General features: G+C 35.1%; 1 long non-coding RNA gene across 1 annotated transcript; it reads left to right on the forward strand.

The window, feature by feature from the left end:
- The first annotated feature begins 29 nt into the window (after positions 1 to 29).
- Positions 30 to 1,434, forward strand: LOC118734092. Its single transcript, XR_004992329.1, has 4 exons — positions 30 to 590; positions 690 to 777; positions 844 to 974; positions 1,042 to 1,434. It is a non-coding gene; the product is annotated as an uncharacterized LOC118734092 (long non-coding RNA).
- Positions 1,435 to 10,141: the final 8,707 nt, after the last annotated feature.

Genomic DNA, 10,141 nt, shown 5'->3' on the forward strand with positions numbered 1-10,141 from the left:
ATTTATTACATTGTCATATCAATTTCTCATGTTCATAAGAGAAAAATTTCATATTAACATTGAAAATGATCAAAACAATAGGTTTCACGTCAAATTGATATGAAAACTGTTAAATCAACATTGGCAGTTATTAAATTGTCATATCAATTTCACATGTTAATGAGAGAAAAATGTCATATTAACATTGAAAATGGTCAAAACAATAGGTTTCACGTCAAATTGATATGAAAACTGTTAAATCCACATTTTTATATTATTCTCATATTAAAATGACAACAGCAGTTGACACTCATGTTCGCGCATGCAAAGAATAAAAAACGCTAGATCTATTGAAAATCGCATTGAAATTGTTTTATAGTCTTTTTAAAGTGCAAACTGTGAGAATATTTAATAAAAAACAACTCAGAAAGTTAATAGAGATTGTGAAAATGAGTGATAATTCTTTATTATTTGGCGAAAATGTTTCGCTGACTATGAATGACGCAGGGCAGCATATCGTTCTGGAAGCAACGCCTATAGAAATTGGTGGAAATGGAGAAATCATAACGCAATCTGCTCAGTATGAAATATTAAGTGGAAATTTAGAACAGGTAAGAAATGATTTTCTATAATAGACATGTTTTTTACACGTATAACTTAAAGCTGTAACGACATTGACTGATCATAATACTATGATGTAGTTTTCCTAGATTGTCCAAACTCAATCAGGAGGAGATCAGCGATTAAAAGACTTATTAAAATAGATGAATATAGAAGCCGCTTACGACAAGTTTTATGGTGATTGTTTTATTTTTTAATAAAAATCTTTCATAATGGATAATGTTTTTACTGACCCATCTAAAGCTTCTGGAATCACATTTGACCGGCTGAAGTACATAAACTGTGACGACTTGGCGTTGGTATTTCCAGGGAACGAAAATATCGGTTATCGAGCAGAACTAAGGGAAAAAATAAGGCTTTGGAAGCACAATAACGTAATATATTTATTTATAAAGTTGTAACTAGTATAATTTGTTTGAATATTAACTATTTTCTTTTTAGTTTCCAGAATAATCTGTTTCGAATCTAAGTATGAACTCAAATATCAAAAATTGGATTGAAAATCAACCTCTTGACTCGCCAGCTACCAATTCCACTTCGTCTGAAGTCACGGTAACGATTGTTTTTAAGCGGTGCTTTTTTTCTAAATTTAATTTTATTGTAGAGTGTAATTGACATGGTGAAAAACTCGAAAAGTGGCCAATCTCTATTAAGCTTATATCAAACGAAGCAAAAGTTAGATGCAGGTGATAGAAAAATATTGCTTAACATTATTGTGGAAAATGATGACGTTTGTACATTTCCTTCCTCTAATCATAGGAGATCGCATTCCAGACAACGACGAATGTTGGTTATTTTTTTTAACGCTCCTCAAAATTATTGACATGATTAATAGCAGCTCATTAGATTAGATTCTTTAATAAAATCCCATAATGAAAAGTATTTGGAATTGTTTCACAAGCCCCTTAAACCTAAATTTCACTTTTTAAATCATTATGTGCGTGTCATAAAACAATCAGGCCCTCTTAAATACTTATGGACTCTTCGATTCGAATCTAAGCACAAGGAAGCAAAAATGTATGCAAGAAGTATTACTTCCAGAAAAAATATAACCTATAGTCTAAGCATGAAAGCATCTTTAAAGTTTACAACATTTATAAGGGTCCATAACGATGGGTTTCCTAACCAAACTCAATATGAACAAACTGAGCATTTTCGGATTAAAGATTGTAGGTATTTTAACAATATCGTGAATTTTCGAAAAACTACTGACGAAGTCATTGAACTATATGAAATAAAAGAAATACTTATAAGTTTAAATAATGAGGCTTACTTTCTAGTCCACAAATATGAAATTATTGGTTTCTTAGAGCACTATCAATCGTACAAAGTGGGTTGTATAAACAATGTTATTGAATTAAAAAATGTTGAGTTTTTCCCAAGCCCACCTATTCATTTGTACTACATTTACGAAGGAACTCCTGTTATAAGAAATAAGAATTTTTAGTACCTGTTTATTCATATAAAAAATATGTAAATATGTAAATATGTGCCTATTTATTTAAAAAGAAATAATAAATTTATCGAAAATAATTTCAATTTGATGTGATTTTCATTTCAAATCATAATTATTTAAATGTACTTTTAACGTTACTCTCACGTAAGTATCATTTGAAATTAACATTTTTTAAATGTAGTTTTAACGTTACTGTCACGTAAGTATTACATAAATATCATGTTAATTATACATGAGTATCATATCAATAATACATGATAGCCATGTTAATTTTACGTGTTTCATGTACATAAATTTCACGTAAAAATGATAGTGTCGAAATGTTAAAATTAAAATTTTTTCACTTCAGTTGCAAATTGTAAACAAAAAATGTTAACTTTACGGCGGTTTTTAGTATTTTTTTGGTTCAGCGTATATACCTACGGCGACACCTCCAACAAGAACGAAGGCCAGGAACCAAACAGTCGTTCCGAAGAAACGCAGAAGGGCGTTGGTACCGCATTCGCATTTCCCGAAATGGAGACGTGACGGTAACAAACGCCTCTCCGAAGTAGAGGGGGAGGGGGGGGGGGGTCCGCTGTGAGGACCCCAATCCTGGGCTTGCACTATGGGAAATTTGACCCTATTTTGTGGCCATAATTCTAAAAGTTGAGATATCAATTTAAAACTTGGCCCAGTAGTAGGACTAGAAGTAGTGGCCTTGCCGCGCAAAAATTAACCCGTAATGGTCACACCTCCAAAAAATAGCGTAATGGTCACACGGGATCCAGTGGACAACAACCCAATAAACAGATGCCTCGTACATTCTATTGTGGCGAATACTGCGGCAACACAAAGCGAACAACGAGAAATAGGCAGAATGTTCGAGGAATGACGTAGAATGTTCCGCAAAGAGAAACGTCAAGTTGGATGAACACTGCGAACAGCGAGAGAAAGAGAATGAGCGATGAACTTCAGAACGTTCGAGAGTTGCCATGAGTGCGGGCGCAGGTATATAAGAGCCACGACACAGCGGAGTTGGAGAGTTACAAGTCAGCAAGCTAAAAGTAAAGTGAGCAGAGAAGTGAGTTGCGAATAAGCAAGCTATAAGTTTAATTGTGTTAACAAGTTTAATAAAGCGTTGTTATTGCTTTAGCAAGTATTGTTAAGTGTTTTTACTGTATTAGCGAGTATTGTAAATTGTTTGTTGTACAATAAAATTAATTATAATACAATTTGGTCATCGTTAGCATTTATTTAACAATCCAGCGATACGAACCGAAGCATTTGGGAAATCCGGATGAGTTTTCAAGGATAATCGCATGATTCAATAATACAAGGTTAGATAATTATTGACAGCCGCGGTTTGACACTCCCTTACAAAAAGTTGCATTTACGAAGGACGTAGAAAGGGGAAGATGGAAATCTCTTGGTGCGAAAATGGTAGTAGAAAAGTACGCAATTAGTAGTGAAATTCCTTTTGTAAATTCTAACGTATTTGCAGGAAATCTGGCATTTTAACGAAATATTGAACGTAATATTGGTATATCTACGTGAATTACGTAATTTATGTCCTATTTAGCTGTATAAAAACTTAACATTAAGACTCAAAATTAAAATAAAACTACTATAAGATTGATGTAAAAATCCAATTTAAAAACAATTTATGTTTTTATCAGTTAAATATGCTTCATATGCATACACAAATAAGCATATTGCACAAAAGCGTATACTTCTATTTCACACCAAAGGTACACTTTTTCCAAGCAAATTTGCAAAGAAGCAACACGGTGCCACTGCTAAAGGAGCGGTGCGAGGGAGACAACTGTCAGTTTATCGAACCTTGTATTATTGAATCATGGGATAATCGTAGCACTATTTTAAATATCAACTCGAATCCTCCACTGACCTTAAGTTTAAAACTTTCTCTTTGTTATCTGACAGGTTTTTTTCCAACTTTTAAATTATAACATCGTGAATTATTTCATAAAACTCATGATTTTGTACCAAGTAGTTACCTAAGAAAAATTATAATTTCTTTAATATCGCACAAAATCACAGTATAAGATTATGGGGAAATAAGGGATCAGGGACTATTCTACCGATTTATGATGCGTTTTTTTTTTAAACGTTTTTAAACATTTTTTTTAAACACTAAATAAGCTTTTTTAAGTTGTACAATTTCACTTTAGAGTCACTTAAATGCGGACGTTTCTTTGGCACAACCTTTAATCTATAATACGAGTTTTAATTGATAAATATTCTGCTAACCGTCACTCTTTCTTTCCACTTTTCACGTTTGAATAGCAGCAAATAGATTACGAGATACTCGCATTTGAAAGTGGCACAAAATCAAGCTACACATTTCTCGTTTACAGAAAATTTCGAAACTATCTGTTTGAGGGTTATCAAATCAACGGTAAGTCAATATATCGAAAAACAGAGTATACAGTTTTTTACTCTGAAGTATTCTCTGTAAGATAGGACAAAAAAAAATTTATTTCAAGCAAGTCAAGAAATTTACTTTTGGCCACAAAATAGGCTCAAATTTCCCATAGTGGCTTGGAGCCCCCACAACACTCATATATATATACACATAATTTTTGAATTGTACATAAAATATATAATTGTTAAGCAATACATGCTTTGAATTGAAAACACATACTTTGAATTGCAGCCACATATTGTACAGCACTAATTGCCGGTTACTCTATGTCCGGTTAACACTAATCTGCGGTTAAACATCGTTATCGACGTCTTCGACTCCATGCATAAAACAGGGCGTCGGTAACGTCGATAACTATGTTTAACCGGAGATTAGTGTTAACCAGACATTGAGTAACCGGCCCTAAGTGATTTGAACTACCGTTATTATTCATATAATCATGTACATACAATTGTACATATACTTTAAGCACGATGGCAATAAAGAACAAGGCGCAAAGGACAACGGGACATACGCGACGCGACTGCGGCCGGCAATTTGTATATATAGCCGGCCAGCAATCAAAGCAGACAGGAGTCGTCAGACGACTGCTGCAGAGTCAGGAGCTTTTGCACACATAGGGTAGGTTCTACTCCCTATGTTAGGTATCAGGAGATGGGCAGGTTCTACTCCCACTCCTATAGAACTTAGCTAGGTATTTAGAGACGGACAAGTTCTACTCCCTCTCTTGGAAGGTTGTGGGTAGATTCTACTCCCGCTCCTTTACTATAGCCGTAATTATATTTGGTGGGACGGAGCTACGCCCACCAATCGGAGAGGAACAGGTAGGTTCTACTCCCGTCCTCTTAACGTACGACCAAGACAGACGAGTGCTTTGCTATAAACCGAAAAACGAACTCTTATTATTTTCGTTGGAAACCCGGCAGCCGATGAGCATACCCCAGCATAACCCGGAGTTCGTCACACCAACACCTACACGAATTTACTTGCTTTTCACACACGTTAGCATATGAACACCTTGAGTAAAATGCGAGAACAGGTTCTAATCATTTGCGCTGAAAAGACTAGAGGCAGGGAAGCCTAGGTCTCTTGTTGAAAAAAAAGAAGAAAAAGGGCCCCAAAACAAAGTGATTAAAAAAAATCTTAAGCAGGGATTTTTAAAGTTATAGCAGTCTGGTTATTTGGAAATTTTTTATTGAAATCATTCTCGATAAAAATTTCTAGACATCACCACTCTGTAGTCGTTAAACCAGATAATCGTAACTTATGACCAAAAAAATTAAATTTAACTTATTTAGTTCATACGGAATACCTTTATAGTCAAAAGTATCTATATGAATAGGTATCGATACTTTAGATCCGATATTTTTCGGGTATCGATACTACTCCCAAGTAAAAGTATCGATACCTGCATGGTATCATTTCATTCCTAGTCTGGAACGCAACTATTGTCAAACATGTATGAGCGGCATACCATGAACGAAAGACACAAGATCACGTAAGAACAAGAGAGTGAAAAAAGTCGATTTTTTTAGCGGGTTCTACGCCATCTTGTTGCACTGGAAAACGAGCGAAAAGTAAACAAAGCAAAGAAAACGAAAACCAAAATTAGCCAAAATTATTGTGAGCCACTTTAAACGCACAATTTAGGTAAAATGATGCAACAAAATGCTTTAAAATGTGTTGTCATGTTGAATTAACTCTTCTTTACTTGAATAAAAGTGTAAAATAGTGGTGCTTGTGATGTAAACAAACGCTCAGCTGACGAACCCGCTTTCGCAAACTTTTTTCTCAAAACCAGTTACAAATACAACGTCGTGTTCTTACGTGATCTTGTATTTTTGGTTCATGCGGCATACTATGAACTGGCACTTGCATGATGTGACACCTGTCGCCACGGTTGCCACTCTGGTACAATTGTACCAAATATGGGCCTTTTTTCTCCGTTGGACCTTTGGGCTTTTTTGGTTGTTTTGGGCCTTTCTGAAGCAACTATGGCTCTCCGCTCGTTTGGCGTTGGCTAGAGCTATCTTTTGTTTGAAATATGCAGCACTCGCTGCAGCTGTTCTGTTTGTCCTATTAATTGTTATCGCCATACTGCAGTGGCATTCTGACAAAAATTTCCAGAAAATTTTCGAGTGTGCAAGTCTCAAGTCGCTGAAAATTACAGTTGCTTTTTTAGAATTTTTTTTTATGGAGGGTGTTGCGCGTTTTCTTCTATATAACGCATAACCAAAACTATTTTTTATATGGAAGGAAACGCGCAACATCCTGCACAAAAAAAACTCTAAAGAATCAACGTTACTTTTTAGCGACTTGAAACTTGCACTTTGTTTACTAAAATTGAAAGGGGCTACAAAACTGCATGCTCAAAAATTATTAAAATTTTTATGAACTATATAAACTATGAAGCTTGATATATATGGATTATATTAAAGAATAAACTATATTTTCATAAATAACACAGGATTACAAAAAAAAAGTTTCTGCATATGGAACCAAAGCTTATGGTATTCGACGCGCTGAATGCGAACCCGAGGTCTGAAAAATTTGATTATTTAAAGTTATCTAGAGGTCATGCCAAGGTCTACGAAGAAAATTATCATTTGGTTTTATTTGGGCACTATTTATATAAGTTAAATATAATTTTATTTTCACGCGTTCACTCGATGTAAACAAATTTTAAATATGGGACCTCCATGATTTGACAGTTACATTTTTTCTCTACTCCATCTCAAATTATTCTCTCCGTCATTTCCTCCATTCGCGGCTAACTTTACGTCATCACCAGCGAGAATGCGCTATCTTGTATTCTTGGGGCTGTATCATGATCCAACTACACAAGATCTGACAAGATGAAGCAAAAGAAAAAAGTAATTTTCTGGCTGACGTTTGTAATTTCGGCGCCATGTTATTTTCTTTGAAATGAACCAAAAGCAAACAAAGAACATGAAGACGAAGGATAAAGAAAAAATGCAAGAAATTTTTTAGCGCATGTTTGTGCTAACCAATTTATTATTTTTGTACGTGTTTTTGCAACCAATTACCGCAGACTTCATTTTAATTACATTTGCACAAAAATTTTGTTGAAAATCGCTTAAAAATCAATGAAATAAACCACCGACAAACTACACATAAAGAAAGAAATGTAAAAAACAAAACAGAAATGGCAATTTTCAAAATTACGAATGTCACACGCTTTTTTTCTCAAATGCTATTACAAATGGCTGCTTCTCAACCGGTCACATTTGTTCTAATTGGTTCATGGGGCTATTGTATGTTTTGCTGTGTTTCCTTGGGCAATGATCGGGATCCGGATAAAAAATTTGCATTTCATTTATTATAAAATATAACACTAGCACAATAAGATCCCAATGATCTTTTATAGTACAACTGTAACTTATAATTAAGAATTAAAATAAGTTAATGTTTAACATTAAGTAATATATAAGACAAAAACAGGAACAACCAATACTTACGAAACTCTATAGAGAAGCACAAGTGGAGCATAAGGAAAAACGTAAGAATAATGTTTGATTACCCTATACCCAACTAGATAGCGAGCTTCAGAGGAAAGGGTATAACTATGGATATGAACTAGCATTTTAACGAAAATACGAATACAAAACACTCTTAAAGTTGCTTATGTTCAAACTATTACGAATATGAGATGGAATCGAGTTCCAGGTGCGAATAGCATTAACAAAAAATTGTCTTGCAGATGTTAGATAATTATAGTTGGGCACGATCAGTTCCGTTAGGCGCGCAGATTTCGGGAAAAACAATTTTTCAAACAGATAGCTGGTTCCTTATCCATCATAAGGCGAAATAGAAAAATGCAATTTCTAGCCTTCAAGTATTCAGAAATACCGCATCCCAAGAGCAGCGATTTCCATTCAGATATATGCTCGTATTTCGTCAACCCAAAAACATACCGCGTAACGTGATTTCAATTTTATGAGCAGATTGTGAGTCCAGCTAACTGTAGATTAATTCCGAGTAACATATTGTTACGATTATCCTTGAAATCTTGAGGGATTTTCCAAATATCCGACGGCTCGTATCGGTGGATTGTTAAATAAATGCTCACGATGACCAAATTGTAGTACAGTTAACTTTATTGTACAACAAACAATTTACAATACTTGCTCAGTCATCGACTAGCATTCGTCGCGTACGGTTGTGTTCTTGATTGCGTTTTTTATATAGCAACAAACACCTGCAGCTTATACACATTTTGCTTATTTTGTGCACACGTGCTCTAAGAAAGTGACATATAAAACTTGTTAATTCGACACCATGCCCTTCGGGGCAAATAGTCTAGGGGACAATAGGTTTGCTGAATTGGCAACCAGCCCCAAACGCAAAAAAGTAAAACGGACTTTCAAAAATATTAACGAATTCCCCGAACTAGCCAGCCCCACAAACCTTCCTAACCCTAAGTATGTCGTAGTTTCCTCCACAAATGTACAAAAGCCTCTTTCCCACTATTCATGCTTTGCTGTACAAAGATCGTTACAGGTAATAAGTAAAGACATAGAAACCATTACGGAACTTAGGGACAGTAACTTGCTGTTGCTGTTAAAAGACAAAAAAAGTGCTAACAAATTCATTTCTACGAAACAACTACCAGGTATATGTGAGATTAAATGCAAACTACATGAAAATCTTAATTACGTTAAAGGCACGGTCTTCGCACCTTACCTTAAAAATCTATCCGATGAAGAAATAAAAAAGGAATTAGCTGCTGAGGGAGTGGTCGACATTTTCAAGTTCACAAGAATGATTGAAAACAAAGCAGTGCCTAGCGGAGTAATCTTACTCACTTTCGACCTATATAGGCTACCAGAAACAATTGACATTTCATGGCACAAAGCACGTGTAAGGGAGTATTTCCCAAACCCTATGCGGTGCAAATTATGTCAGCGTTTGGGTCATACAAAAAAACACTGTAGTAACGATCCACTGTGTGAAATATGTAGCAGACCACCCCATCAAAACGACTGCGATCGTATTAAATGCGCCAACTGTGACGAAGACCATGCTGCAAACTCTAATAAATGTCCCAAATTCGTTCAACAAAAGGTGATTCTAAAAATAAAAATTCAAAGAAAATGCACACTAAAACAAGCAAGAGAAATGTACTCAGCACAGTTTCCGAGAGCATCACCCCCTTTGTCTTTCGCCGCAAAGGCCAACAGCATCAACAATAATATCACAACACAAGCAAACAACAACAACAGCAATAACGAACCAACAAATAAAATAGATGAAAACACCACCAAAAAAACTTCTTTAAACGAGGAGCCGTCTAGTACTCCTCAGAATCTAGACAAACCTTCAAGTGAACAAACAACAACGTTTTCAAAAACAGCTACAACTCACAAAAGCACAAACCCGACAACAGCAAGCCTAATAACTGACTCGCCTATGACTCGAATCAGTCAACAACTAATTCAAAGCAATAGCTATTTCATATCCCCAAGCAGTGTCGACGAAAATTTAAATGTACAAATAAGAGGAACTCTGGACGACAATTTTTTATCGGACAATGACTTTTAACGTACTAAAATGGAACATAAAAGGAATACACAACAACATGAATGAATTACATTTACTAATAAAAGAACTTACACCATCTATCATCTCTCAGGAAACAC

Source organism: Rhagoletis pomonella, unplaced genomic scaffold, assembly GCF_013731165.1.
Source record: "Rhagoletis pomonella isolate Grant_MI unplaced genomic scaffold, Rhpom_1.0 Rhpom_scaffold_00002, whole genome shotgun sequence".
NCBI classification, from domain to species: Eukaryota; Metazoa; Arthropoda; class Insecta; order Diptera; family Tephritidae; genus Rhagoletis; species Rhagoletis pomonella.